We start from the raw sequence: 7,908 nt of genomic DNA, 5'->3' as shown, positions 1-7,908 counted from the left end.
AATGTATTTAACAATTTTTCTTTGTACAACGAATGCTTTTCCTTCTCTGCTCTAATTATTACTGCTGGTTACTGTAGGGGGCTGTTGATCTTTGTAGACTTCTCTCATACAGTGCCAACTTAATACTCGTAACTGTGGATAGTTATGTAGTTGATTTTATTGTATAGTCTAAGGAGGCAATTTGCGAAATAGCACTTTCTCTTTTTTCTTATATTCATATCTCTGTGTTTTTCTTGTCTTACTGAAATGGGTACAACTCTCAATAAAGTTTTTATTAGTAGCAGGGATAATGAGAATCCTCATTAACTGTATTTTGTGGTATTCCTTCTAGTTTTTAAATGAGGCCTGGAATTTGTTGTGGGTTTTGTTAAAGGACTTTTACTTTTTCCTAGTTTGCTACAAGTAGTGAGATTTTGGTTTGTTTGTTTTAGAATAAGAATAGTTGTTTAACATTAACAACTGCTTATGTGATATCTGTCAATCAGGTCATATGTTTTTCTTTGAACTGATAGTGTAGAAATAGCTTCGGATAAACCCCACATAACATGATGTCTCATTTTTTAATTCCCTGATGGATTCAATTTTCTTTTTTTTTTTTAAGATTTTATTTATTTATTTGACAGATCGCAAGTAGGCAGAGAGGCAGGCAGAGAGAGAGGAGGAAGCAGGCTCTCCGCAGAGCAGAGAGCCCAATGCGGGGCTCGATCCCAGGACCCTGGGATCATGACCTGAGCCGAAGACAGAGGCTTAACCCACTGAGCCACCCAGGCGCCCCTGGATTCAATTTTCTAATATTAATTTATAATTTTTTGATCTATACTCATAACGGAGTCTAGTCTATAGTCTGTGTTTATGTTTGTTTTTCTTTTCTTAAAGTTTAGATATTAGGGTTAGGTTGACCTGATGGAATTCTACTATTCTACTCTAAGTCTGTGTATTATTTCCAGATAATATGATGATTTCCATACAGAGAATGGAAAGACTTGGTAGATATATTATTAGAACAATTAAGCGAGTAAGCAAGATTACTGGGTATCAACTTACAAAAATAAGTACCATTCCTCTACATGGACAGTTATCATTTCTAGAAAACAGAAAATGAGATAACATTAGAGTAATGGCAAAAAGTACAAATTTTCTGGAAACAAGCCTAACAAAGTCCTCACAAGCCCTTTAAGTAGAAAAATATTAAAAGCTATATAAGAACCTAAAGAAAACTTGACATGCCATGTTTTAAGGCAAATTGACTTAACACTGTGGAGGTTAAAATTCTTTACATGTTAACATATAAATAAAATAAGATATGAACAAATATTCTAGTAGATTTTTTGAGGAACTCAACACATAATGCCTATATAATATATATTAATATTTTCTAAATTTTAGATATAAATATTTTCTTCCAGATGATAGTTCATCTACTGTCTTTGCTTGTGGCAATCTTCACCAAAAAATAATCGTTATTTTTGATGTCGACAAAGCCATCAAATGCCTTTTTTATCTAAAAAATTATTTTTCCTGTTCCAAGTTATAAGATATTCTCCTATATCTTTTCTATTAGAAAATAGAATATGCATAAAATATATGATAAAATAAATGAGATAATAAAGATTCACAATTAGCTAAGAATTTTTTTTTTAATTTTTTTCAGTTGTCATTTATTTTTGGCTCTTGGGGCAATGTTATCTTTTCAATATGAAAAAAAGCAAGTTCAACACAAAATAGAAATTTGAAGTGTAGGACAGGATGAAGCCAAGGGCAGGGGAGGGAATAGCAAAAGGAAAAAATGAGATGTTGCCAAAGATGGGAGGGTCTCCTTGTCCCCTCTCTGGAAGAATGATTCAAAAGATTTAGGTGACAGTACAAACCTTTCTGTATATACACAGCAGAGCTGGGTGTTTGCTAAGAAAGGGTGGGGATGGGGAGGGTCTTTCTGGAGGCTAGTCCCTCTTCCCCTTCTTGACCCCCTTCTCCAACCAGGAGAATAGGAAGGAATCCAACATATGAAGGTGGTTATGTAGGAAAAGGGAAGGATCCTGCTTTAACAGGGTGGGGCAGACCCCTGCAAAAGAAACAGCTCAGGACACAGCTTGGAAGAAGACGGAAAAATAGAGATAATACTGTCAACACCTCTCCTGAAGCTGAGAGGAACAGGGAAATTCCTGGAAATTAGGACTCAAGAGCCTGGATATCCCTCTCCAAAACTGCTCTAGAATAGAAAACCCTATTCCTTCCTTACAGGTACCTCTACTGCTATGAGGTAGCTTTGTTTCCTTTCCCTGGGGCTACCACATGGGCTTAGGATGGTGGCCATCTACTGGGTTTTAAGCACTTGGTTCTAGATGGGATCTGATGAGACCTAGCTTCTTGGAGAATTATCTTATAAAACAAAGGGAAATACCAACTAGACAGATGGGAGAAGGGGACACCGAAAGGAAATACAGGGTTACTGAGAATGGCAGAAATCTAGGTTTCCCAGAGTGGAAGAGAGGAGACATTCAACAAACAACAAGTATTTATTGAGCACCTGTTATGTGCCAGGCACTGTGTTCTAGGACCACTCCCCCTCCAAAAAAGGAAAAAAAAGAGACAGAGGCAGAAAATGTAATTCTGAGGGAGAGGACAGGGGCAGCTGAGGAAGAAGGCTGAGGGAATGGAGAAGCCTGAGGTGATAGTGCTCTGCCTTAGGCCTCCTCTTCAGCCTCCTCACCGAAATCATCCTCCTCTTCTGCGGTGGCATCCTGGTACTGCTGGTACTCGGAGACAAGGTCATTCATGTTGCTCTCAGCTTCACTGAATTCCATCTCGTCCATGCCCTCACCTGTGTACCAGTGGAGGAAGGCCTTGCGCCGGAACATGGCCGTGAACTGCTCTGAGATGCGCTTGAAGAACTCCTGGATGGCTGTGCTATTTCCAATGAAGGTGACTGCCATCTTGAGGCCACGAGGTGGGATATCACAGACTGCTGACTTGACGTTGTTGGGGATCCACTCCACGAAGTAGCTGCTATTCTTGTTCTGCATGTTGAGCATCTGCTCATCTACCTCCTTCATGGACATCAGCCCACAGAAGACAGCAGCCACAGTGAGGTAACGGCCATGGCGGGGGGTCACAGGCAGCCATCATGTTCTTGGCATCAAAGACCTGCTGGGTGAGTTCAGGCACAGTGAGGGCCTGATACTGCTGGCTTCCACGGCTGGTCAGAGGTGCAAAGCCAGTCATGAAGAAGTGGAGCTGTGGGAAGGGCACCATGTTGACGGCTAGCTTCCAGAGGTCAGCATTGAGTTGACCAGGGAAACGGAGGCAGGTGGTGACACCACTCATGGTGGCTGAGACGAGGTGGTTCAGGTCTCCATAGGTTGGCGTGGTCTGCTTGAGAGTGCGGAAGCAAATGTCATAAAGGACCTCGTTGTCAATGCAGTAGGTCTCATCTGTGTTCTCTACCAACTGATGGACGGAGAGGGTGGCATTATAGGGCTCGACCTCAGTGTCAGACACTTTGGGTGAGGGTACCACACTAAAGGTATTCATGATGCGGTTAGGATACTCTTCTCGGATCTTACTGATGAGTAAGGTGCCCCTTCCAGAGCCTGTGCCCTCACCCAGTAAATGGGTCAGCTGGAAGCCCTGTAGGCAGTCACAGCTCTCCACCTCCTTCCTCACCACATCCAGGACTGAGTCAACCAGCTCAGCCCGCTCTGTGTAGTGGCCTTTGGCCCAGTTGTTGCCTGCCCCAGACTGACCGAAAACAAAGTTGTCTGGACTGAATATCTGCCCAAAAGGACCTGAGCGAACAGAGTCCATCGTCCCGGGTTCTAGATCCACCAAGATAGCACGAGGAACATATTTGCCACCTGTAGCTTCATTGTAGTACATGGAGATGCGATCCAGCTGCAGGTCGCTGTCACCGTGGTAGGTTCCAGTGGGGTCGATGCCGTGTTCATCACTGATTACCTCCCAGAACTTGGCACCGATCTGGTTGCCACGCTGACCGGCCTGGATGTGCATGATTTCCCTCATTGTTAAAATTTATTTTAATTTTTTTGCTCACCTCAAGGTGTGTACAGGGCAAGAAATGATATGGAATTTTCTTTTCTTTTTTTTTTTTTAATTTATTTATTTGATAGACACAGCGAGAGAGGGAACACAAGCAGGGAGAGTGGGAGGGGGAGAAGCAGGCTCTCTGCTGAGCAGGGAGCCCGATGCGGGACTCGATCCCAGGACCCTGGGATCTTGACCTGAGCCGAAGGCAGAGGCTTTAACCCACTGAGCCACCCAGGTGCCCTGGAATTTTCTTTTCTATACTGCTAGTCTCAGGCTGGAAGGATGGGACGTGTCCCGGAGGCTGGAGTAGCGAGGTCCGAACGCAGCCGCAGGAAGGTTCTGAGAGAGCTAAGAATTTTTGAAAGAGAACAAAAGAGGAGAACACCGTACCAGAATTTAAGACATTATGTAGTCAAGTAAGGTGGGAATGGCAATAGAACAACGGAACAGAATAGGAAGGCCAGAACTAGTTATAGGTTTGTGTATGTATGACTCCATATATAATAAGGGTAGCAGTGAGCAAAAGAAGGACTGTTCAGGAGATGTTAGCTGGATATGGGCTCATTCCTATATGAGGAAAATAGAATGAGATCATTGCCTTACGTCATAAACATGTATAGATTTAAGATCAGATAAATTAAAGCTAACATGTAAATAATAACATTGTAGACCCTAATGGGCAAGGGATCAATATCTTTTAAAAGAATAGCCACTGACTCTTGGCCAACTGGCATTTGTGAATGTGAGCCTAGTGTTGCTAGATTGTCTCTATTTTTCAAAAGAAGGCAGAAATACAACTTTTAAGTGAAATCTCCCAATTTTAATTATTCACAATTTAATTTATAAAGTCAGAATTATTTTGTGAGTCCTTATTTGGCTCACAGACCAATGATTTAATACATCTGAACAGATGTGAAGCCTACCAGTTGCTAATTTCCACGCAATGTACAGAGCTTCCAGTCAGTCTTATTCCCTTATTATTCAATATGAATGGACAACTATGAATCACCAGATATTTAAGGGATGCCTAGAACACAACCAAGGTGGACATACTGAAAACCGATCCCTTGGGAAACAGAGATAATTCTGAAAACAGAAGACAAATTTAACTGCATCACACATATTAATCTCCTCCACAAGTTCAATAACTGTTTTTAAACCATAAGTTCTAGAGGGTCAGAAATTAGCATCCTTGTTGGCTTGTGCTTATGGGGAATTCGATATCTATTCTAGAATGTAATCCACATTGCAAAATCCTACTGTGTTGTTAGATTGGTCACCTCTGACTCTTTCTCCACACTATTTGCAGAATGAGAGAAATGTCATCACACTACCGCAGAGTGCTCAGCTTGCTGACAGAATGATGACAAATTTAATTCGTGTGAGAAACACGGCCATGTCAGTGCCATGCAGCATCGTTTTTGAGATGCATCAGGCTCTGCAGGCCTAGGACAGGATTTGATGACAGGACTTTCTTTGTGGCTTTTACATTATATTATCTTGGGATATTTTTAGAACTACGTAAGAAGAAAGTGTCAATTCCTTCATATCTTCTATATTTTTCTGTAAGACAGAATAAGGCCAAGAGCAAATATTTTAGTATAATAGGCTATATGCTTTTAAGGAATAATTAGAGCAAATCATAGACTTCCTTAGTTTGAATTCCAGTCTTACCATGGATTTGTGCTTTAAGATTGGTGAATTCTGAATTTTTAATGGAAGAGTTGAACAGAAGAACTTATTTGAATGTCTTTACCATTTATCCCTTAAATAAAATTCTGTGCCTTTTAATGATTCTGTTAGTGACTGAAGTCCACCTTTCTCCATTCAAAGGTACTTGCCACTTACTAACTATAGAGTTCTTGTTCTCTTTTTCTTATACTGAGCAACTACCAAAGCATAAAGCTGGGGTGTTATGGGGGGAGGGATACAAAGATAAATCAGATGTAAGCTCTGCCCTCAAGATAGTCATGTTCACCGTGCTGAAAATCGCTGGTCATTTGCATTAGGTCCAAAAAGGATGCCATATTATCCTTTGCCAGAAATAGAATAATCTAGTGGTTTAAAACTGCAGGCTCTGGAGTCAGACTGCCTGAATTCAAAACAGATCCACAATTTAATAGCTGTGTGACCTTGGATAAATTCCTAAACCTTTCTGTACTTCTGTTTTCTCAACTATAAAGTTGTAGTAAGAAGTAGTACCACATAGACTGTGTGAAGATTTAATGAAGTACCATTTGTAAAGACTTGGGGGGCTGTGTCCCAGATTATAGTCTGTTAACTATATTTCCCATAATCCTCACTGCCTTTTTATGAATGACTGGGATTTTTAAGTCTCAATCCCCAGAAAGTGTTTAGAGAAGGGGAAGTTTGAAAAAAAGGGGCAACACCTTCCTTTTTAAATTTTTTAAAGATTTTATTTATTTATTTGACAGAGAGAGACACAGTGAGAGAGAAAATGCAAGCAGGGGAAGCAGGAGAGGGAGAAGCAGGCTTTCTGCGGAGCAGGAGGCCCAATGTGGGGCTTGATATCAGGACGCTGGGATCATGACCTGAGCTGAAGTCAGATGTTTAACAACTGAGCCAAGTAGGCATCCCCCCAACCTTTTTTTTAATAGACTCTACACCCAGCATGGAGCCCAGTGTGGGGCTTGAACTCATGGCCCTGAGATCAAAACCTGAGCTGAGATCAAGAGTCGGACAGTTAATCAACTGAGCCACCCAGGTGCCCCAATACCCTTGTATTTCAGAGAAAGTTCTGGGGTGTTGGAAGACCATAGTCTGCTTGTATCTTTCTTTCAGCCCACAGGCCTGGTCTTGCACAGTTGGTGTGATTTAAGGAAAACCTCACTGCATTCAACTTCTTTCTTGAGAGTTTGGATGAACAGACACCCCAGAGAGATTGACTCGCAGAAACTAACATCCTTGTATGGTTTGATTTAATGAGCTTGCTTTCCTAATGGAAAGTTGAGCCCAGCTGAAGGAAAAAATAGAAATTTTGTTGGGATAAGAATAAAGTGAGGAAGACAATAGCATTATAGAATGCCAACATAAAAGTAACAATGGATAGTGGCTCAGATGAAAGGAAGAGAGAACATAGTGAGGTTGAAAGAGGCGGCAATAGGGAAGCAAAAGGAATAGAGATTAAGGAAGAGTATATAGGGAGTTGTTTTACATACAGATGGATATAGGGGAGAAGACATAGAGTACTCTACACCCTTGCTACTCACAGTGTGGTCCTCTGATCAGTAGATAAGTTTCAGCATGTCATCTGGGAGCTTGTTAGAAATGAAACATCTCAGACTCCATCCACAAATAGAATCGGCACTTTAGCAAGATCCCCAAGTGACTTGAATGCACATTAGACTTTGAGAAGGGAGCATAAAAGACACAAGCCCCCCCTTCTCACTGTGATGAGAGAAACACACAGGTGTATAGTGGAAGGGAGAAGCCTAATGGATGAGATGGAGATGCATATAAGGATCTAAAAATCTTCCAGGAGAAAAGTGGTTATAGAGTAGCTTGTGAGTGGTTAAGCTGACTGTGATTTATATTTTAGTCTCCACTCTATCAGAGCATCAGTATATGAGAAAAGCCTGGAAGTTTTTAAGGATTAAAGTTACTGGAGATTCCTAAAATATTCTGATATTATTAAGTATTGGTTTTAATTTTCAGCATTTGGTGCTAAATGTACATTTTTGTTCTCTTTTTGTTGAGTTATTTAGTTGGGGAGGTGGGGCTGTATTATAGGGAGTTATGCAGAGGTGATTTTAGGCAGGCAGTCATTCCCATCACTTGGCTTCCAAACATTTTTGTCTCCAAACACAGCCTCATTCTCAAACCATTCCTTCAAAGGGCCTTTTG

At 41.2% G+C, this 7,908-nt stretch overlaps 1 pseudogene across 1 annotated transcript; it reads right to left on the bottom strand.

Annotated features, from left to right (window-relative positions):
• Window positions 1-2,578: 2,578 nt before the first annotated feature.
• On the bottom strand, window positions 2,579-4,020 carry LOC111159407 (annotated as a pseudogene). The gene has a single exon (XR_002641414.1). The product of XR_002641414.1 is annotated as a tubulin beta-7 chain pseudogene (transcript).
• Between the last annotated feature and the right edge of the window lie 3,888 nt (window positions 4,021-7,908).

The sequence above is a fragment of the Enhydra lutris genome, unplaced genomic scaffold, assembly GCF_002288905.1.
Source record: "Enhydra lutris kenyoni isolate GAN:26980312 unplaced genomic scaffold, ASM228890v2 scaffoldscaffold68, whole genome shotgun sequence".
Lineage (NCBI taxonomy): Eukaryota > Metazoa > Chordata > Mammalia > Carnivora > Mustelidae > Enhydra > Enhydra lutris.
Note: the sequence above shows the minus strand (reverse complement) of the source record. Positions and strands in the feature narration are given on the sequence as shown.